General features: G+C 57.0%; 8 non-coding genes across 8 annotated transcripts; all 8 read right to left on the reverse strand.

Annotated features, from left to right (window-relative positions):
- Positions 1-647: 647 nt before the first annotated feature.
- Positions 648-741, reverse strand: LOC148118135 (small nucleolar RNA SNORD116). The gene has a single exon (XR_015736458.1). It is a non-coding gene; the product is annotated as a small nucleolar RNA SNORD116 (small nucleolar RNA).
- Positions 742-3,219: 2,478 nt separating this feature from the next.
- LOC148118136 (small nucleolar RNA SNORD116) lies at positions 3,220-3,313 on the reverse strand. The gene has a single exon (XR_015736459.1). It is a non-coding gene; the product is annotated as a small nucleolar RNA SNORD116 (small nucleolar RNA).
- A 2,478-nt stretch (positions 3,314-5,791) lies between these two features.
- LOC148118137 (small nucleolar RNA SNORD116) lies at positions 5,792-5,885 on the reverse strand. Its single transcript, XR_015736460.1, has one exon. It is a non-coding gene; the product is annotated as a small nucleolar RNA SNORD116 (small nucleolar RNA).
- A 2,478-nt stretch (positions 5,886-8,363) lies between these two features.
- On the reverse strand, positions 8,364-8,457 carry LOC148118138 (small nucleolar RNA SNORD116). Its single transcript, XR_015736461.1, has one exon. It is a non-coding gene; the product is annotated as a small nucleolar RNA SNORD116 (small nucleolar RNA).
- A 2,480-nt stretch (positions 8,458-10,937) lies between these two features.
- On the reverse strand, positions 10,938-11,031 carry LOC148118139 (small nucleolar RNA SNORD116). Its single transcript, XR_015736462.1, has one exon. It is a non-coding gene; the product is annotated as a small nucleolar RNA SNORD116 (small nucleolar RNA).
- A 2,480-nt stretch (positions 11,032-13,511) lies between these two features.
- LOC148118140 (small nucleolar RNA SNORD116) lies at positions 13,512-13,605 on the reverse strand. Its single transcript, XR_015736463.1, has one exon. It is a non-coding gene; the product is annotated as a small nucleolar RNA SNORD116 (small nucleolar RNA).
- Positions 13,606-16,085: 2,480 nt separating this feature from the next.
- On the reverse strand, positions 16,086-16,179 carry LOC148118141 (small nucleolar RNA SNORD116). The gene has a single exon (XR_015736464.1). It is a non-coding gene; the product is annotated as a small nucleolar RNA SNORD116 (small nucleolar RNA).
- A 2,480-nt stretch (positions 16,180-18,659) lies between these two features.
- LOC148118142 (small nucleolar RNA SNORD116) lies at positions 18,660-18,753 on the reverse strand. The gene has a single exon (XR_015736465.1). It is a non-coding gene; the product is annotated as a small nucleolar RNA SNORD116 (small nucleolar RNA).
- Positions 18,754-20,613: the final 1,860 nt, after the last annotated feature.

The following is a 20,613-nucleotide window of genomic DNA, read 5'->3' on the forward strand; positions in this document are numbered from 1 at the left end:
TTTCGGTGGGGGGTCGGTCGCTAAGTCTACAATCATCTCACTCAAAGTTTTGGGTCTTGCCCTAGTCGACTTGGGGACCCTCCCTGACTCCCTTGCGGGTACTCAGCCACAGAAGCTCTCTGTGTCTCCTTCTATCACGCTCCCCGTGGGATTTCAACCACCACGAGAGCCCTGGCCGGCCAGGGCTCAAGGAGCCACATGGCCCAGGTCACTTTCCCACTGCAGCAGCACCCTGGACCTCAGAGACCCTCTGAGCTGCTTCTCTGCGGGCCTGTCACAGACTTGACGTCCAAGCTCCTTCTGAGGTCTCCCCCCAGGGCCTGAACTTTCCCAGAGAGCTGGGAAAAGTGGAGGGGTCCCTCTTCCACCTGCTTCAGCTGCACAGACTGCCATTGTTTGGTTGGGCTCTGCTAGGAGCCCCCGCACCTAGCCTCTCCCTCTGAGGTTCTCAACGAGGCAAGAGCAGTTCAAGATTCCCGGCTAGCCTCAAATATTCTGCCTTCACCATGGCCACGAGTGCTAGCAGAAGCATGAAAGACCCAGGCCATCAAGAGGGAGTCAGGCCAGTGCTGGAGGAGGGCAGGAGCAGGGGAGTGGTGTGCGTGCCCAGATCCTACTCCCAGAGGACCTGGGTGACCCAAGGTGCAGGACCTCAGTCTCGATGAGAGCGGCGGTACTGAGTTTTCACTCATTTTGTTCAGCTTTTCCAAGGAATGATTGACTGGGAATCATCATCGATCCAAGCACGCTGGAGGGGTCTGGAGGGGCCTGGCACAGAGACTTTCTGAGGTAGGTCTCCTCTGCGGCCAGGGAGGGTACTGCGGAGTGCGAGAACTGCCCAGACGTGCCCCATCTGGGAAAGGGAGCTTGCAGTGGGTCCCTGTATGGAAGGCAGGAGCACCTTGAGGACCTAAGTCTGCTTCGGGTGCAGACAGGTCTGGATGCACGAATGGGCAGCCCTCGCAGCACCACCAAGACCCGACAATCGTGTGCAGGTGCTTGCAGGTCATGGTCCTTACCTTGCCCTTAGTCCTCTGGCCTTCTCGTGCAAGTCACCAACGACAACCAACGTCACTGCGGGCGGCTGGGACTGCAGCCTTCACCGGTAGGCACGGGATGGGAGGCTGGGCCATTCCCTCTGCCCTTCGGCCATGCGTGCCACAGATGCCACACTGTGAAGACATAAAAGCACGTAACCCAGTTACAGTGGGAGTCATGCTAGTGGCTCTGGCGGGGCTTGGGCCCCTTGGTCTCCCTGGGATGATCGGGCCACCAGTGTTCTGCCAGCACCCCTGCTCTGCCCAAACCCTCCAGCACGGTTTGCCAGATGAGTGACAGCAAACTCTTGACGTCTCAGGCCTTGACCTGACCCCGGCCCCCTCCGTGGCCTTGAAGGGGAGCTTTGGCCCTCTCTGCAGCCAATCCACAAATCTCTGCCCGCCCAGCACATCCAGCTACTACAACACCAGCAAGCACACTCTTCCCCAAAATCCTAGAAGCAGCTCTGAATCAAGGCAGCCGGGAAACCGCAGCCCTCCCTGGGGTCACTACCAAGAGCCCTCACACCAAGTTGTCTCCAGCTCAGGCCCTAGGACTCAGATCTCTTTGGCCACGTTCACTGAGCCAACCACGCGTCCTAGTCCATGACCAGCTCTGACAAACTACTGGAAGCTGCAAACCTCTGTCTTGCTAATGCACACGGCCTGAGATCAAACTGCACTAAGCCTTCCTTCCCCACAGGCCTCCACGACCAGAGATGCCTTGCAGACCAACAAGACAAGACCTTCTTTGGAACTCTCTGATTCGCACGTTGGTCATGTCTCCTCATCTCTCTCTTTCGCCATCTCCATCACCGTCTCTGCCTCTGTCTCTGTCTCTGTCTCTGTCTCCTTCTCCAGATAAGGAGGGCTCTGACTGGTTGCCGCTCTCTGACAGTCTCTCCTCAAGAGAAGCCCTGTTCACGAAACCACAAAGTAGGACTGCAAGCCTCAGCACTGTCTCAAGAAATCCAACCTCAGTTGGGACCGCAAGGGTAACCAGGGGAGCCTGACATCTCCCAAGACCACTTGCAAGACTCAAGCCTTCTGATTCCCTGGAATGCAACTCTGCAAGATAAAGTGGCTTTGATAGGCAGATGCCTCTTCTCAACAGCAGGGGTCTCCAGCCAGCCTTGCTTGAGCTTCAAGCTGGCAGCCCAATTGCAATTTTTTGATGGGAGTCAAAGCTAACCCCAAACAGCACCTCCTAAAAGAACAGAACCCTGCTGAGGAACAATAAACACAAATCTGGACCTTCCTGGCGTTGAGATTGCCTAGAGCCAAGACAGGACCCCTAGTTCCAGGGATGAGACCAAAGGACCTTCACAAATTGGCCCTCCACCAGGAGTCATGCATGTGTGACCTTAGTGTCGGGGTAAATCCCACCCCACCAAAGGCCACGCGAAGGCCAATTTCTGCACAGCTATGCACACCTCCTTCAGGAAGGTGTGAGAAATGTCTCCTATTTCTGCCAGTGACTTCTTGCCGGAGCCCCAGGTCCGGAGACACACAGCTAGGTGGAAATCTGGGACGGGTTTCGGTGGGGGGTCGGTCGCTAAGTCTACAATCATCTCACTCAAAGTTTTGGGTCTTGCCCTAGTCGACTTGGGGACCCTCCCTGACTCCCTTGCGGGTACTCAGCCACAGAAGCTCTCTGTGTCTCCTTCTATCACGCTCCCCGTGGGATTTCAACCACCACGAGAGCCCTGGCCGGCCAGGGCTCAAGGAGCCACATGGCCCAGGTCACTTTCCCACTGCAGCAGCACCCTGGACCTCAGAGACCCTCTGAGCTGCTTCTCTGCGGGCCTGTCACAGACTTGACGTCCAAGCTCCTTCTGAGGTCTCCCCCCAGGGCCTGAACTTTCCCAGAGAGCTGGGAAAAGTGGAGGGGTCCCTCTTCCACCTGCTTCAGCTGCACAGACTGCCATTGTTTGGTTGGGCTCTGCTAGGAGCCCCCGCACCTAGCCTCTCCCTCTGAGGTTCTCAACGAGGCAAGAGCAGTTCAAGATTCCCGGCTAGCCTCAAATATTCTGCCTTCACCATGGCCACGAGTGCTAGCAGAAGCATGAAAGACCCAGGCCATCAAGAGGGAGTCAGGCCAGTGCTGGAGGAGGGCAGGAGCAGGGGAGTGGTGTGCGTGCCCAGATCCTACTCCCAGAGGACCTGGGTGACCCAAGGTGCAGGACCTCAGTCTCGATGAGAGCGGCGGTACTGAGTTTTCACTCATTTTGTTCAGCTTTTCCAAGGAATGATTGACTGGGAATCATCATCGATCCAAGCACGCTGGAGGGGCCTGGAGGGGCCTGGCACAGAGACTTTCTGAGGTAGGTCTCCTCTGCGGCCAGGGTGGGTACTGGGGAGTGCGAGAACTGCCCAGACGTGCCCCATCTGGGAAAGGGAGCTTGCAGTGGGTCCCTGTATGGAAGGCAGGAGCACCTTGAGGACCTAAGTCTGCTTCGGGTGCAGACAGGTCTGGATGCACGAATGGGCAGCCCTCGCAGCACCACCAAGACCCGACAATCGTGTGCAGGTGCTTGCAGGTCATGGTCCTTACCTTGCCCTTAGTCCTCTGGCCTTCTCGTGCAAGTCACCAACGACAACCAACGTCACTGCGGGCGGCTGGGACTGCAGCCTTCACCGGTAGGCACGGGATGGGAGGCTGGGCCATTCCCTCTGCCCTTCGGCCATGCGTGCCACAGATGCCACACTGTGAAGACATAAAAGCACGTAACCCAGTTACAGTGGGAGTCATGCTAGTGGCTCTGGCGGGGCTTGGGCCCCTTGGTCTCCCTGGGATGATCGGGCCACCAGTGTTCTGCCAGCACCCCTGCTCTGCCCAAACCCTCCAGCACGGTTTGCCAGATGAGTGACAGCAAACTCTTGACGTCTCAGGCCTTGACCTGACCCCGGCCCCCTCCGTGGCCTTGAAGGGGAGCTTTGGCCCTCTCTGCAGCCAATCCACAAATCTCTGCCCGCCCAGCACATCCAGCTACTACAACACCAGCAAGCACACTCTTCCCCAAAATCCTAGAAGCAGCTCTGAATCAAGGCAGCCGGGAAACCGCAGCCCTCCCTGGGGTCACTACCAAGAGCCCTCACACCAAGTTGTCTCCAGCTCAGGCCCTAGGACTCAGATCTCTTTGGCCACGTTCACTGAGCCAACCACGCGTCCTAGTCCATGACCAGCTCTGACAAACTACTGGAAGCTGCAAACCTCTGTCTTGCTAATGCACACGGCCTGAGATCAAACTGCACTAAGCCTTCCTTCCCCACAGGCCTCCACGACCAGAGATGCCTTGCAGACCAACAAGACAAGACCTTCTTTGGAACTCTCTGATTCGCACGTTGGTCATGTCTCCTCATCTCTCTCTTTCGCCATCTCCATCACCGTCTCTGCCTCTGTCTCTGTCTCTGTCTCTGTCTCCTTCTCCAGATAAGGAGGGCTCTGACTGGTTGCCGCTCTCTGACAGTCTCTCCTCAAGAGAAGCCCTGTTCACGAAACCACAAAGTAGGACTGCAAGCCTCAGCACTGTCTCAAGAAATCCAACCTCAGTTGGGACCGCAAGGGTAACCAGGGGAGCCTGACATCTCCCAAGACCACTTGCAAGACTCAAGCCTTCTGATTCCCTGGAATGCAACTCTGCAAGATAAAGTGGCTTTGATAGGCAGATGCCTCTTCTCAACAGCAGGGGTCTCCAGCCAGCCTTGCTTGAGCTTCAAGCTGGCAGCCCAATTGCAATTTTTTGATGGGAGTCAAAGCTAACCCCAAACAGCACCTCCTAAAAGAACAGAACCCTGCTGAGGAACAATAAACACAAATCTGGACCTTCCTGGCGTTGAGATTGCCTAGAGCCAAGACAGGACCCCTAGTTCCAGGGATGAGACCAAAGGACCTTCACAAATTGGCCCTCCACCAGGAGTCATGCATGTGTGACCTTAGTGTCGGGGTAAATCCCACCCCACCAAAGGCCACGCGAAGGCCAATTTCTGCACAGCTATGCACACCTCCTTCAGGAAGGTGTGAGAAATGTCTCCTATTTCTGCCAGTGACTTCTTGCCGGAGCCCCAGGTCCGGAGACACACAGCTAGGTGGAAATCTGGGACGGGTTTCGGTGGGGGGTCGGTGGCTAAGTCTACAATCATCTCACTCAAAGTTTTGGGTCTTGCCCTAGTCGACTTGGGGACCCTCCCTGACTCCCTTGCGGGTACTCAGCCACAGAAGCTCTCTGTGTCTCCTTCTATCACGCTCCCCGTGGGATTTCAACCACCACGAGAGCCCTGGCCGGCCAGGGCTCAAGGAGCCACATGGCCCAGGTCACTTTCCCACTGCAGCAGCACCCTGGACCTCAGAGACCCTCTGAGCTGCTTCTCTGCGGGCCTGTCACAGACTTGACGTCCAAGCTCCTTCTGAGGTCTCCCCCCAGGGCCTGAACTTTCCCAGAGAGCTGGGAAAAGTGGAGGGGTCCCTCTTCCACCTGCTTCAGCTGCACAGACTGCCATTGTTTGGTTGGGCTCTGCTAGGAGCCCCCGCACCTAGCCTCTCCCTCTGAGGTTCTCAACGAGGCAAGAGCAGTTCAAGATTCCCGGCTAGCCTCAAATATTCTGCCTTCACCATGGCCACGAGTGCTAGCAGAAGCGTGAAAGACCCAGGCCATCAAGAGGGAGTCAGGCCAGTGCTGGAGGAGGGCAGGAGCAGGGGAGTGGTGTGCGTGCCCAGATCCTACTCCCAGAGGACCTGGGTGACCCAAGGTGCAGGACCTCAGTCTCGATGAGAGCGGCGGTACTGAGTTTTCACTCATTTTGTTCAGCTTTTCCAAGGAATGATTGACTGGGAATCATCATCGATCCAAGCACGCTGGAGGGGCCTGGAGGGGCCTGGCACAGAGACTTTCTGAGGTAGGTCTCCTCTGCGGCCAGGGTGGGTACTGGGGAGTGCGAGAACTGCCCAGACGTGCCCCATCTGGGAAAGGGAGCTTGCAGTGGGTCCCTGTATGGAAGGCAGGAGCACCTTGAGGACCTAAGTCTGCTTCGGGTGCAGACAGGTCTGGATGCACGAATGGGCAGCCCTCGCAGCACCACCAAGACCGGACAATCGTGTGCAGGTGCGTGCAGGTCATGGTCCTTACCTTGACCTTGGTCCTCTGGCCTTCTCTTGCAAGTCACCAACGACAACCAACGTCACTGCGGGCGGCTGGGACTGCAGCCTTCACCGGTAGGCACGGGATGGGAGGCTGGGCCATTCCCTCTGCCCTTCGGCCATGCGTGCCACAGATGCCACACTGTGAAGACATAAAAGCACGTGACCCCGTTACAGTGGGAGTCATGCTAGTGGCTCTGGCGGGGCAAGGGCCCCTTGGTCTCCCTGGGATGATCGGGCCACCAGTGTTCTGCCAGCACCCCTGCTCTGCCCAAACCCTCCAGCACGGTTTGCCAGATGAGTGACAGCAAACTCTTGACGTCTCAGGCCTTGACCTGACCCCGGCCCCCTCCGTGGCCTTGAAGGGGAGCTTTGGCCCTCTCTGCAGCCAATCCACAAATCTCTGCCCGCCCAGCACATCCAGCTACTACAACACCAGCAAGCACACTCTTCCCCAAAATCCTACAAGCAGCTCTGAATCAAGGCAGCCGGGAAACCGCGGCCCTCCCTGGGGTCACTACCAAGAGCTCTCACACCAAGCGGTCTCCAGCTCAGGCCCTAGGACTCAGATCTCTTTGGCCACGTTCACTGAGCCAACCACGCCTCCTAGTCCATGACCAGCTCTGACAACCTACTGGAAGCTGTAAACCTCTGTCTTGCTAATGCACACGGCCTGAGATCAAACTGCACTAAGCCTTCCTTCCCCACAGGCCTCCACGACCAGAGATGCCTTGCAGACCAACAAGACAAGACCTTCTTTGGAACTCTCTGCCTCGCACGCTGGCCATGTCTCTTCATCTCTCTCTTTCTCCATCTCCATCTCCATCAACGTCTCTGTCTCTGTCTCTGTCTCTGTCTCCTTCTCCGGATAAGGAGGGCTCTGACTGGTTGCCGCTCTCTGACAGTCTCTCCTCAAGAGAAGCCCTGTTCACGAAACCACAAAGTAGGACTGCAAGCCTCAGCACTGTCTCAAGAAATCCAACCTCAGGTGGGACCGCCAGGGTAACCAGGGGAGCCTGACATCTCCCAAGACCACTTGCAAGACTCAAGCCTTCTGATTCCCTGGAATGCAACTCTGCAAGATAAAGTGGCTTTGATTGGCAGATGCCTCTGCTCAAGAGCAGGGGTCTCCAGCCAGCCTTGCTTGAGCTACAAGCTGGCAGCCCAATTGCAATTTTTTGATGGGCGTCAAAGCTAACCCCAAACAGCACCTCCTAAAAGAACAGGACCCTGCTGAGGAAGGCTAAACACAAATCTGGACCTTCCTGGCGTTGAGAATGCCTAGAGCCAAGACAGGACCCCTAGTTCCAGGGATGGGACCAAAGGACCTTCACAAATTGGCCCTCCACCAGGAGTCATGCATGTGCGACCTTAGTGTCGGGGTAAATCCCACCCCACCAAAGGCCACGCGAAGGCCAATTTCTGCACAGCTATGCACACCTCCTTCAGGAAGGTGTGAGAAATGTCTCCTATTTCTGCCAATGACTTCTTGCCAGAGCCCCACGTCCGGAGACACACAGCTAGGTGGAAATCTGGGACGGGTGTCGGCGGGGGGTCGGTCTCTAAGTCTACAATCATCTCACTCAAAGTTTTGGGTCTTGCCCTAGTCGACTTGGGGACCCTCCCTGACTACCTTGCGGCTACTCATCCCCAGAAGCTCTCTGTGTCTCCTTCTATCACGCTCCCCGTGGGATTTCAACCACCACGAGAGCCCTGGCCGGCCAGGGCTCAAGGAGCCACATGGCCCAGGTCACTTTCCCACTGCAGCAGCACCCTGGACCTCAGAGACCCTCTGAGCTGCTTCTCTGCGGGCCTGTCACAGACTTGACGTCCAAGCTCCTTCTGAGGTCTCCCCCTAGGGCCTGAACTTTCCCAGAGAGCTGGGAAAAGTGGAGGGGTCCCTCGTCCACCTGCTTCAGCTGCACAGACTGCCATTGTTTGGTTGGGCTCTGCTAGGAGCCCCCGCACCTAGCCTCTCCCTCTGAGGTTCTCAAGGAGGCAAGAGCAGTTCAAGATTCCCGGCTAGCCTCAAATATTCTGCCTTCACCATGGCCACGAGTGCTAGCAGAAGCGTGAAAGACCCAGGCCATCAAGAGGGAGTCAGGCCAGTGCTGGAGGAGGGCAGGAGCAGGGGAGTGGTGTGCCTGCCCAGATCCTACTCCCAGAGGACCTGGGTGACCCAAGGTGCAGGACCTCAGTCTCGATGAGAGCGGCGGTACTGAGTTTTCACTCATTTTGTTCAGCTTTTCCAAGGAATGATTGACTGGGAATCATCATCGATCCAAGCACGCTGGAGGGGTCTGGAGGGGCCTGGCACAGAGACTTTCTGAGGTAGGTCTCCTCTGCGGCCAGGGTGGGTACTGGGGAGTGCGAGAACTGCCCAGACGTGCCCCATCTGGGCAAGGGAGCTTGCAGTGGGTCCCTGTATGGAAGGCAGGAGCACCTTGAGGACCTAAGTCTGCTTCAGGTGCAGACAGGTCTGGATGCACGAATGGGCAGCCCTCGCAGCACCACCAAGACCCGACAATCGTGTGCAGGTGCGTGCAGGTCATGGTCCTTACCTTGACCTTGGTCCTCTGGCCTTCTCGTGCAAGTCACCAACGACAACCAACATCACTGCGGGCGGCTGGGACTGCAGCCTTCACCGGTAGGCACGGGATGGGAGGCTGGGCCATTCCCTCTGCCCTTCGGCCATGCGTGCCACAGATGCCACACTGTGAAGACATAAAAGCACGTGACCCCGTTACAGTGGGAGTCATGCTACTGGCTCTGGCGGGGCTTGGGCCCCTTGGTCTCCCTGGGATGATCGGGCCACCAGTGTTCTGCCAGCACCCCTGCTCTGCCCACACCCTCCAGCACGGTTTGCCAGTTGAGTGACAGCAAACTCTTGACGTCTCAGGCCTTGACCTGACCCCGGCCCCCTCCGTGGCCTTGAAGGGGAGCTTTGGAACTCTCTGCAGCCAATCCACAAATCTCTGCCCGCCCAGCACATCCAGCTACTACAACACCAGCAAGCACACTCTTCCCCAAAATCCTAGAAGCAGCTCTGAATCAAGGCAGCCGGGAAACCGCGGCCCTCCCTGGGGTCACTACCAAGAGCTCTCACACCAAGCGGTCTCCAGCTCAGGCCCTAGGACTCAGATCTCTTTGGCCACGTTCACTGAGCCAACCACGCCTCCTAGTCCATGACCAGCTCTGACAACCTACTGGAAGCTGCAAACCTCTGTCTTGCTAATGCACACGGCCTGAGATCAAACTGCACTAAGCCTTCCTTCCCCACAGGCCTCCACGACCAGAGATGCCTTGCAGACCAACAAGACAAGACCTTCTTTGGAACTCTCTGCCTCGCACGCTGGCCATGTCTCTTCATCTCTCTCTTTCTCCATCTCCATCTCCATCACCGTCTCTGTCTCTGTCTCTGTCTCTGTCTCCTTCTCCAGATAAGGAGGGCTCTGACTGGTTGCCGCTCTCTGACAGTCTCTCCTCAAGAGAAGCCCTGTTCACGAAACCACAAAGTAGGACTGCAAGCCTCAGCACTGTCTCAAGAAATCCAACCTCAGGTGGGACCGCCAGGGTAACCAGGGGAGCCTGACATCTCCCAAGACCACTTGCAAGACTCAAGCCTTCTGATTCCCTGGAATGCAACTCTGCAAGATAAAGTGGCTTTGATTGGCAGATGCCTCTGCTCAAGAGCAGGGGTCTCCAGCCAGCCTTGCTCGAGCTACAAGCTGGCAGCCCAATTGCAATTTTTTTTATGGGAGTCAAAGCTAACCCCAAACAGCACCTCCTAAAACAACAGCACCCTGCTGAGGAACGCTAAACACAAATCTGGACCTTCCTGGCGTTGAGATTGCCTCGAGCCAAGACAGGACCCCTAGTTCCAGGGATGGGACCAAAGGACCTTCACAGATTGGCCCTCCACCAGGAGTCATGCATGTGCGACCTTAGTGTCGGGGAAAATCCCACCCCACCAAAGGCCACGCGAAGGCCAATTTCTGCACAGCTATGCACACCTCCTTCAGGAAGGTGTGAGAAATGTCTCCTATTTCTGCCAGTGACTTCTTGCCAGAGCACCAGGTCCGGAGACACACAGCTAGGTGGAAATCTGGGACGGGTTTCGGTGGGGTTCGGTCGCTAAGTCTACAATCATCTCACTCAAAAAGTTTTGGGTCTTGCCCTAGTAGACTTGGGGACCCTCCCTGACTACCTTGCGGCTACTCAGCCACAGAAGCTCTCTGTGTCTCCTTCTATCACGCTCCCCGTGGGATTTCCACCACCACGAGAGCCCTGGCCCGCCAGGGCTCAAGGAGCCACATGGCCCAGGTCACTTTCCCACTGCAGCAGCACCCTGGACCTCAGAGACCCTCTGAGCTGCTTCTCTGCGGGCCTGTCAAAGACATGACGTCCAAGCTCCTTCTGAGGTCTCCCCCCAGGGCCTGAACTTTCCCAGAGAGCTGGGAAAAGTGGAGGGGTCCCTCTTCCACCTGCTTCAGCTGCACAGACTGCCATTGTTTGGTTGGGCTCTGCTAGGAGCCCCCGCACCTAGCCTCTCCCTCTGAGGTTCTCAAGGAGGCAAGAGCAGTTCAAGATTCCCGGCTAGCCTCAAATATTCTGCCTTCACCATGGCCACGAGTGCTAGCAGAAGCGTGAAAGACCCAGGCCATCAAGAGGGAGTCAGGCCAGTGCTGGAGGAGGGCAGGAGCAGGGGAGTGGTGTGCGTGCCCAGATCCTACTCCCAGAGGACCTGGGTGACCCAAGGTGCAGGACCTCAGTCTCGATGAGAGCGGCGGTACTGAGTTTTCACTCATTTTGTTCAGCTTTTCCAAGGAATGATTGACTGGGAATCATCATCGATCCAAGCACGCTGGAGGGGTCTGGAGGGGCCTGGCACAGAGACTTTCTGAGGTAGGTCTCCTCTGCGGCCAGGGTGGGTACTGGGGAGTGCGAGAACTGCCCAGACGTGCCCCATCTGGGAAAGGGAGCTTGCAGTGGGTCCCTGTATGGAAGGCAGGAGCACCTTGAGGACCTAAGTCTGCTTCGGGTGCAGACAGGTCTGGATGCACGAATGGGCAGCCCTCGCAGCACCACCAAGACCCGACAATCGTGTGCAGGTGCGTGCAGGTCATGGTCCTTACCTTGACCTTGGTCCTCTGGCCTTCTCGTGCAAGTCACCAACGACAACCAACGTCACTGCGGGCGGCTGGGACTGCAGCCTTCACCGGTAGGCACGGGATGGGAGGCTGGGCCATTCCCTCTGCCCTTCGGCCATGCGTGCCACAGATGCCACACTGTGAAGACATAAAAGCACGTGACCCCGTTACAGTGGGAGTCATGCTACTGGCTCTGGCGGGGCTTGGGCCCCTTGGTCTCCCTGGGATGATCGGGCCACCAGTGTTCTGCCAGCACCCCTGCTCTGCCCAAACCCTCCAGCACGGTTTGCCAGATGAGTGACAGCAAACTCTTGACGTCTCAGGCCTTGACCTGACCCCGGCCCCCTCCGTGGCCTTGAAGGGGAGCTTTGGCCCTCTCTGCAGCCAATCCACAAATCTCTGCCCGCCCAGCACATCCAGCTACTACAACACCAGCAAGCACACTCTTCCCCAAAATCCTAGAAGCAGCTCTGAATCAAGGCAGCCGGGAAACCGCGGCCCTCCCTGGGGTCACTACCAAGAGCTCTCACACCAAGCGGTCTCCAGCTCAGGCCCTAGGACTCAGATCTCTTTGGCCACGTTCACTGAGCCAACCACGCCTCCTAGTCCATGACCAGCTCTGACAACCTACTGGAAGCTGCAAACCTCTGTCTTGCTAATGCACACGGCCTGAGATCAAACTGCACTAAGCCTTCCTTCCCCACAGGCCTCCACGACCAGAGATGCCTTGCAGACCAACAAGACAAGACCTTCTTTGGAACTCTCTGCCTCGCACGCTGGCCATGTCTCTTCATCTCTCTCTTTCTCCATCTCCATCTCCATCACCGTCTCTGTCTCTGTCTCTGTCTCTGTCTCCTTCTCGGGATAAGGAGGGCTCTGACTGGTTGCCGCTCTCTGACAGTCTCTCCTCAAGAGAAGCCCTGTTCACGAAACCACAAAGTAGGACTGCAAGCCTCAGCACTGTCTCAAGAAATCCAACCTCAGGTGGGACCGCCAGGGTAACCAGGGGAGCCTGACATCTCCCAAGACCACTTGCAAGACTCAAGCCTTCTGATTCCCTGGAATGCAACTCTGCAAGATAAAGTGGCTTTGATTGGCAGATGCCTCTGCTCAAGAGCAGGGGTCTCCAGCCAGCCTTGCTCGAGCTACAAGCTGGCAGCCCAATTGCAATTTTTTTTATGGGAGTCAAAGCTAACCCCAAACAGCACCTCCTAAAACAACAGCACCCTGCTGAGGAACGCTAAACACAAATCTGGACCTTCCTGGCGTTGAGATTGCCTCGAGCCAAGACAGGACCCCTAGTTCCAGGGATGGGACCAAAGGACCTTCACAGATTGGCCCTCCACCAGGAGTCATGCATGTGCGACCTTAGTGTCGGGGAAAATCCCACCCCACCAAAGGCCACGCGAAGGCCAATTTCTGCACAGCTATGCACACCTCCTTCAGGAAGGTGTGAGAAATGTCTCCTATTTCTGCCAGTGACTTCTTGCCAGAGCCCCAGGTCCGGAGACACACAGCTAGGTGGAAATCTGGGACGGGTTTCGGTGGGGTTCGGTCGCTAAGTCTACAATCATCTCACTCAAAAAGTTTTGGGTCTTGCCCTAGTAGACTTGGGGACCCTCCCTGACTACCTTGCGGCTACTCAGCCACAGAAGCTCTCTGTGTCTCCTTCTATCACGCTCCCCGTGGGATTTCCACCACCACGAGAGCCCTGGCCGGCCAGGGCTCAAGGAGCCACATGGCCCAGGTCACTTTCCCACTGCAGCAGCACCCTGGACCTCAGAGACCCTCTGAGCTGCTTCTCTGCGGGCCTGTCAAAGACTTGACGTCCAAGCTCCTTCTGAGGTCTCCCCCCAGGGCCTGAACTTTCCCAGAGAGCTGGGAAAAGTGGAGGGGTCCCTCTTCCACCTGCTTCAGCTGCACAGACTGCCATTGTTTGGTTGGGCTCTGCTAGGAGCCCCCGCACCTAGCCTCTCCCTCTGAGGTTCTCAAGGAGGCAAGAGCAGTTCAAGATTCCCGGCTAGCCTCAAATATTCTGCCTTCACCATGGCCACGAGTGCTAGCAGAAGCGTGAAAGACCCAGGCCATCAAGAGGGAGTCAGGCCAGTGCTGGAGGAGGGCAGGAGCAGGGGAGTGGTGTGCGTGCCCAGATCCTACTCCCAGAGGACCTGGGTGACCCAAGGTGCAGGACCTCAGTCTCGATGAGAGCGGCGGTACTGAGTTTTCACTCATTTTGTTCAGCTTTTCCAAGGAATGATTGACTGGGAATCATCATCGATCCAAGCACGCTGGAGGGGTCTGGAGGGGCCTGGCACAGAGACTTTCTGAGGTAGGTCTCCTCTGCGGCCAGGGTGGGTACTGGGGAGTGCGAGAACTGCCCAGACGTGCCCCATCTGGGAAAGGGAGCTTGCAGTGGGTCCCTGTATGGAAGGCAGGAGCACCTTGAGGACCTAAGTCTGCTTCGGGTGCAGACAGGTCTGGATGCACGAATGGGCAGCCCTCGCAGCACCACCAAGACCCGACAATCGTGTGCAGGTGCGTGCAGGTCATGGTCCTTACCTTGACCTTGGTCCTCTGGCCTTCTCGTGCAAGTCACCAACGACAACCAACGTCACTGCGGGCGGCTGGGACTGCAGCCTTCACCGGTAGGCACGGGATGGGAGGCTGGGCCATTCCCTCTGCCCTTCGGCCATGCGTGCCACAGATGCCACACTGTGAAGACATAAAAGCACGTGACCCCGTTACAGTGGGAGTCATGCTACTGGCTCTGGCGGGGCTTGGGCCCCTTGGTCTCCCTGGGATGATCGGGCCACCAGTGTTCTGCCAGCACCCCTGCTCTGCCCAAACCCTCCAGCACGGTTTGCCAGTTGAGTGACAGCAAACTCTTGACGTCTCAGGCCTTGACCTGACCCCGGCCCCCTCCGTGGCCTTGAAGGGGAGCTTTGGCCCTCTCTGCAGCCAATCCACAAATCTCTGCCCGCCCAGCACATCCAGCTACTACAACACCAGCAAGCACACTCTTCCCCAAAATCCTAGAAGCAGCTCTGAATCAAGGCAGCCGGGAAACCGCGGCCCTCCCTGGGGTCACTACCAAGAGCTCTCACACCAAGCGGTCTCCAGCTCAGGCCCTAGGACTCAGATCTCTTTGGCCACGTTCACTGAGCCAACCACGCCTCCTAGTCCATGACCAGCTCTGACAACCTACTGGAAGCTGCAAACCTCTGTCTTGCTAATGCACACGGCCTGAGATCAAACTGCACTAAGCCTTCCTTCCCCACAGGCCTCCACGACCAGAGATGCCTTGCAGACCAACAAGACAGGACCTCCTTTGGAACTCTCTGCCTCGCACGCTGGCCATGTCTCTTCATCTCTCTCTTTCTCCATCTCCATCTCCATCACCGTCTCTGTCTCTGTCTCTGTCTCTGTCTCCTTCTCGGGATAAGGAGGGCTCTGACTGGTTGCCGCTCTCTGACAGTCTCTCCTCAAGAGAAGCCCTGTTCACGAAACCACAAAGTAGGACTGCAAGCCTCAGTACTGTCTCAAGAAATCCAACCTCATGTGGGACCTCAAGGGTAACCAGGGGAGCCTGACATCTCCCAAGACCACTTGCAAGACTCAAGCCTTCTGATTCCCTGGAATGCAACTCTGCAAGATAAAGTGGCTTTGATTGGCAGATGCCTCTGCTCAAGAGCAGGGGTCTCCAGCCAGCCTTGCTCGAGCTACAAGCTGGCAGCCCAATTGAAATTTTTTTTATGGGAGTCAAAGCTAACCCCAAACAGCACCTCCTAAAAGAACAGCACCCTGCTGAGGAACGCTAAACACAAATCTGGACCTTCCTGGCGTTGAGATTGCCTCGAGCCAAGACAGGACCCCTAGTTCCAGGGATGGGACCAAAGGACCTTCACAGATTGGCCCTCCACCAGGAGTCATGCATGTGCGACCTTAGTGTCGGGGAAAATCCCACCCCACCAAAGGCCACGCGAAGGCCAATTTCTGCACAGCTATGCACACCTCCTTCAGGAAGGTGTGAGAAATGTCTCCTATTTCTGCCAGTGACTTCTTGCCGGAGCCCCAGGTCCGGAGACACACAGCTAGGTGGAAATCTGGGACGGGTTTCGGTGGGGTTCGGTCGCTAAGTCTACAATCATCTCACTCAAAAAGTTTTGGGTCTTGCCCTAGTAGACTTGGGGACCCTCCCTGACTACCTTGCGGCTACTCAGCCACAGAAGCTCTCTGTGTCTCCTTCTATCACGCTCCCCGTGGGATTTCCACCACCACGAGAGCCCTGGCCGGCCAGGGCTCAAGGAGCCACATGGCCCAGGTCACTTTCCCACTGCAGCTGCACCCTGGACCTCAGAGACCCTCTGAGCTGCTTCTCTTTGGGCCTGTCAAAGACTTGACGTCCAAGCTCCTTCTGAGGTCTCCCCCCAGGGCCTGAACTTTCCCAGAGAGCTGGGAAAAGTGGAGGGGTCCCTCTTCCACCTGCTTCAGCTGCACAGACTGCCATTGTTTGGTTGGGCTCTGCTAGGAGCCCCCGCACCTAGCCTCTCCCTCTGAGGTTCTCAAGGAGGCAAGAGCAGTTCAAGATTCCCGGCTAGCCTCAAATATTCTGCCTTCACCATGGCCACGAGTGCTAGCAGAAGCGTGAAAGACCCAGGCCATCAAGAGGGAGTCAGGCCAGTGCTGGAGGAGGGCAGGAGCAGGGGAGTGGTGTGCGTGCCCAGATCCTACTCCCAGAGGACCTGGGTGACCCAAGGTGCAGGACCTCAGTCTCGATGAGAGCGGCGGTACTGAGTTTTCACTCATTTTGTTCAGCTTTTCCAAGGAATGATTGACTGGGAATCATCATCGATCCAAGCACGCTGGAGGGGTCTGGAGGGGCCTGGCACAGAGACTTTCTGAGGTAGGTCTCCTCTGCGGCCAGGGTGGGTACTGGGGAGTGCGAGAACTGCCCAGACGTGCCCCATCTGGGAAAGGGAGCTTGCAGTGGGTCCCTGTATGGAAGGCAGGAGCACCTTGAGGACCTAAGTCTGCTTCGGGTGCAGACAGGTCTGGATGCACGAATGGGCAGCCCTCGCAGCACCACCAAGACCCGACAATCGTGTGCAGGTGCGTGCAGGTCATGGTCCTTACCTTGACCTTGGTCCTCTGGCCTTCTCGTGCAAGTCACCAACGACAACCAACGTCACTGCGGGCGGCTGGGACTGCAGCCTTCACCGGTAGGCACGGGATGGGAGGCTGGGCCATTCCCTCTGCCCTTCGGCCATGCGTGCCACAGATGCCACACTGTGAAGACATAAAAGCACGTGACCCCGTTACAGTGGGAGTCATGCTACTGGCTCTGGCGGGGCTTGGGCCCCTTGGTCTCCCTGGGATGATCGGGCCACCAGTGTTCTGCCAGCACCCCTGCTCTGCCCAAACCCTCCAGCACGGTTTGCCAGATGAGTGACAGCAAACTCTTGACGTCTCAGGCCTTGACCTGACCCCGGCCCCCTCCGTGGCCTTGAAGGGGAGCTTTGGCCCTCTCTGCAGCCAATCCACAAATCTCTGCCCGCCCAGCACATCCAGCTACTACAACACCAGCAAGCACACTCTTCCCCAAAATCCTAGAAGCAGCTCTGAATCAAGGCAGCCGGGAAACCGCGGCCCTCCCTGGGGTCACTACCAAGAGCTCTCACACCAAGCGGTCTCCAGCTCAGGCCCTAGGACTCAGATCTCTTTGGCCACGTTCACTGAGCCAACCACGCCTCCTAGTCCATGACCAGCTCTGACAACCTACTGGAAGCTGCAAACCTCTGTCTTGCTAATGCACACGGCCTGAGATCAAACTGCACTAAGCCTTCCTTCCCCACAGGCCCCCACGACCAGAGATGCCTTGCAGACCAACAAGACAAGACCTTCTTTGGAACTCTCTGCCTCGCACGCTGGCCATGTCTCTTCATCTCTCTCTTTCTCCATCTCCATCTCCATCACCGTCTCTGTCTCTGTCTCTGTCTCTGTCTCCTTCTCCGGATAAGGAGGGCTCTGACTGGTTGCCGCTCTCTGACAGTCTCTCCTCAAGAGAAGCCCTGTTCACGAAACCACAAAGTAGGACTGCAAGCCTCAGCACTGTCTCAAGAAATCCAACCTCAGGTGGGACCGCAAGGGTAACCAGGGGAGCCTGACATCTCCCAAGACCACTTGCAAGACTCAAGCCTTCTGATTCCCTGGAATGCAACTCTGCAAGATAAAGTGGCTTTGATTGGCAGATGCCTCTGCTCAAGAGCAGGGGTCTCCAGCCAGCCTTGCTCGAGCTACAAGCTGGCAGCCCAATTGCAATTTTTTTTATGGGAGTCAAAGCTAACCCCAAACAACACCTCCTAAAAGAACAGGACCCTGCTGAGGAACGCTAAACACAAATCTGGACCTTCCTGGCGTTGAGAATGCCTCGAGCCAAGACAGGACCCCTAGTTCCAGGGATGGGACCAAAGGACCTTCACAAATTGGCCCTCCACCAGGAGTCATGCATGTGCGACCTTAGTGTCGGGGAAAATCCCACCCCACCAAAGGCCACGCGAAGGCCAATTTCTGCACAGCTATGCACACCTCCTTCAGGAAGGTGTGAGAAATGTCTCCTATTTCTGCCAGTGACTTCTTGCCGGAGCCCCAGGTCCGGAGACACACAGCTAGGTGGAAATCTGGGACGGGTTTCGGTGGGGTTCGGTCGCTAAGTCTACAATCATCTCACTCAAAAAGTTTTGGGTCTTGCCCTAGTAGACTTGGGGACCCTTCCTGACTACCTTGCGGCTACTCAGCCACAGAAGCTCTCTGTGTCTCCTTCTATCACGCTCCCCGTGTGATTTCCACCACCACGAGAGCCCTGGCCGGCCAGGGCTCAAGGAGCCACATGGCCCAGGTCACTTTCCCACTGCAGCTGCACCCTGGACCTCAGAGACCCTCTGAGCTGCTTCTCTGCGGGCCTGTCAAAGACTTGACGTCCAAGCTCCTTCTGAGGTCTCCCCCCAGGGCCTGAACTTTCCCAGAGAGCTGGGAAAAGTGGAGGGGTCCCTCTTCCACCTGCTTCAGCTGCACAGACTGCCATTGTTTGGTTGGGCTCTGCTAGGAGCCCCCGCACCTAGCCTCTCCCTCTGAGGTTCTCAAGGAGGCAAGAGCAGTTCAAGATTCCCGGCTAGCCTCAAATATTCTGCCTTCACCATGGCCACGAGTGCTAGCAGAAGCGTGAAAGACCCAGGCCATCAAGAGGGAGTCAGGCCAGTGCTGGAGGAGGGCAGGAGCAGGGGAGTGGTGTGCGTGCCCAGATCCTACTCCCAGAGGACCTGGGTGACCCAAGGTGCAGGACCTCAGTCTCGATGAGAGCGGCGGTACTGAGTTTTCACTCATTTTGTTCAGCTTTTCCAAGGAATGATTGACTGGGAATCATCATCGATCCAAGCACGCTGGAGGGGTCTGGAGGGGCCTGGCACAGAGACTTTCTGAGGTAGGTCTCCTCTGCGGCCAGGGTGGGTACTGGGGAGTGCGAGAACTGCCCAGACGTGCCCCATCTGGGAAAGGGAGCTTGCAGTGGGTCCCTGTATGGAAGGCAGGAGCACCTTGAGGACCTAAGTCTGCTTCGGGTGCAGACAGGTCTGGATGCACGAATGGGCAGCCCTCGCAGCACCACCAAGACCCGACAATCGTGTGCAGGTGCGTGCAGGTCATGGTCCTTACCTTGACCTTGGTCCTCTGGCCTTCTCGTGCAAGTCACCAACGACAACCAACGTCACTGCGGGCGGCTGGGACTGCAGCCTTCACCGGTAGGCACGGGATGGGAGGCTGGGCCATTCCCTCTGCCCTTCGGCCATGCGTGCCACAGATGCCACACTGTGAAGACATAAAAGCACGTGACCCCGTTACAGTGGGAGTCATGCTACTGGCTCTGGCGGGGCTTGGGCCCCTTGGTCTCCCTGGGATGATCGGGCCACCAGTGTTCTGCCAGCACCCCTGCTCTGCCCAAACCCTCCAGCACGGTTTGCCAGTTGAGTGACAGCAAACTCTTGACGTCTCAGGCCTTGACCTGACCCCGGCCCCCTCCGTGGCCTTGAAGGGGAGCTTTGGCCCTCTCTGCAGCCAATCCACAAATCTCTGCCCGCCCAGCACATCCAGCTACTACAACACCAGCAAGCACACTCTTCCCCAAAATCCTAGAAGCAGCTCTGAATCAAGGCAGCCGGGAAACCGCGGCCCTCCCTGGGGTCACTACCAAGAGCTCTCACACCAAGCGGTCTCCAGCTCAGGCCCTAGGACTCAGATCTCTTTGGCCACGTTCACTGAGCCAACCACGCCTCCTAGTCCATGACCAGCTCTGACAACCTACTGGAAGCTGCAAACCTCTGTCTTGCTAATGCACACGGCCTGAGATCAAACTGCACTAAGCCTTCCTTCCCCACAGGCCTCCACGACCAGAGATGCCTTGCAGACCAACAAGACAAGACCTTCTTTGGAACTCTCTGCCTCGCACGCTGGCCATGTCTCTTCATCTCTCTCTTTCTCCATCTCCATCTCCATCACCGTCTCTGTCTCTGTCTCTGTCTCTGTCTCCTTCTCCGGATAAGGAGGGCTCTGACTGGTTGCCGCTCTCTGACCGTCTCTCCTCAAGAGAAGCCCTGTTCACGAAACCACAAAGTAGGACTGCAAGCCTCAGCACTGTCTCAAGAAATCCAACCTCAGGTGGGACCGCCAGGGTAACCAGGGGAGCCTGACATCTCCCAAGACCACTTGCAAGACTCAAGCCTTCTGATTCCCTGGAATGCAACTCTGCAAGATAAAGTGGCTTTGATTGGCAGATGCCTTTGCTCAAGAGCAGGGGTCTCCAGCCAGCCTTGCTCGAGCTACAAGCTGGCAGCCCAATTGCAATTTTTTTTATGGGAGTCAAAGCTAACCCCAAACAGCACCTCCTAAAACAACAGCACCCTGCTGAGGAACGCTAAACACAAATCTGGACCTTCCTGGAGTTGAGATTGCCTCGAGCCAAGACAGGACCCCTAGTTCCAGGGATGGGACCAAAGGACCTTCACAAATTGGCCCTCCACCAGGAGTCATGCATGTGCGACCTTAGTGTCGGGGTAAATCCCACCCCACCAAAGGCCACGCGAAGGCCAATTTCTGCACAGCTATGCACACCTCCTTCAGGAAGGTGTGAGAAATGTCTCCTATTTCTGCCAGTGACTTCTTGCCGGAGCCCCAGGTCCGGAGACACACAGCTAGGTGGAAATCTGGGACGGGTTTCGGTGGGGTTCGGTCGCTAAGTCTA

Source organism: Myodes glareolus, chromosome 24, assembly GCF_982192425.1.
Source record: "Myodes glareolus chromosome 24, mMyoGla1.1, whole genome shotgun sequence".
Lineage (NCBI taxonomy): Eukaryota > Metazoa > Chordata > Mammalia > Rodentia > Cricetidae > Myodes > Myodes glareolus.